The 1,004-nt window shown below is 35.0% G+C and overlaps 1 protein-coding gene across 1 annotated transcript in view; it reads right to left on the bottom strand.

Moving 5' to 3' along the window:
- LOC108747204 (nose resistant to fluoxetine protein 6) overlaps window positions 1–1,004 on the bottom strand; it is a 26,397-nt gene that overhangs the window by 15,534 nt on the left and 9,859 nt on the right. The gene's annotated exons all lie outside the window — the stretch shown is intronic.

Genomic DNA, 1,004 nt, shown 5'->3' with positions numbered 1-1,004 from the left:
TTAGTAAATGAATCTTGCAGGGTAGAAGGCCTCTCTTCCATTTTGATGGACTATGGCAAAAAATGCTAACCACTTAAAAAAAGAAAGATGCCGGTGATCGATTTACTAAAAAGTACGCTGACCATTTACAAAAAATCTAACAGAAATACGCTTTTTGAGAGACCTCTTTCTCTCTTTCATACATATTTTCTATGATTGCATTGCGTGTTACGTTGTTTTACACATTTTTACACATTTTTACACATGAAAGGAAGAGTGACAGGATTTAGATTTTCCATAAGAGAAGATTTAAACGGCTGGTAGTTTTTTCACATCACAAAAAATTCACGTATTCTCGCAAAAGTATAGTCGAGCTCGTTCAATGTTCGAGATTATACAAGTAATTTTCATTTAGTCGCGTCGACGCGCAGTAGTGGAAATGAGAACGCGTGATGATGAAAAAAAAACGTAGTTCAAACTTTTTCTATCAGTTCTTGCAATAACGCACTACGTGCAGTTCTATTTTTATTTTTTTTTTCTCTCTCTCTCTCTCTTACTGTCACCGTCAAGAGAGAAAGGATTCCAGCTCGGTAATATTGAATTTATTGAATTTAAAAACTAGTTCTGGATCGAAAAATGCGACGGGTGCTTTTTTCTTTTAATTAGTAATAATTTACACTCGGCAAATTGTGCAGATCATAGTCTGCAAATTGCGAAATCGCTTAGGCAGGAAATTCTATTAGTTAAGCACGTAATGATCGTCAAATTCCACAAGGATAACAAGATTAAAGGCGAGTAGTAGCGGATTCCCAGCGTTTGAAACAACTATCGACGAACTTTGAGATTAAAGTCAGCGAATAATCTTATTAGTGCAAATGCCGAAACTTACTTTTTCCTATAAGAAGAAAACTGCCCAGCTGTTACTCTGACTTAACAAAAGTGCACCGATATGTGCTCGATATTTTCTATCACTTTCGATAAGTTCAAGCTTTTCCAATATTAAAATTTCGTTCAGTTTTTATTAT

This window comes from Trachymyrmex septentrionalis, unplaced genomic scaffold, assembly GCF_001594115.1.
Source record: "Trachymyrmex septentrionalis isolate Tsep2-gDNA-1 unplaced genomic scaffold, Tsep1.0 scaffold107, whole genome shotgun sequence".
In the NCBI taxonomy this organism is placed as follows: Eukaryota; Metazoa; Arthropoda; class Insecta; order Hymenoptera; family Formicidae; genus Trachymyrmex; species Trachymyrmex septentrionalis.
The sequence above is the reverse complement of the archived record's forward strand: the minus strand, read 5'-3'. Positions and strand labels throughout refer to the sequence as shown.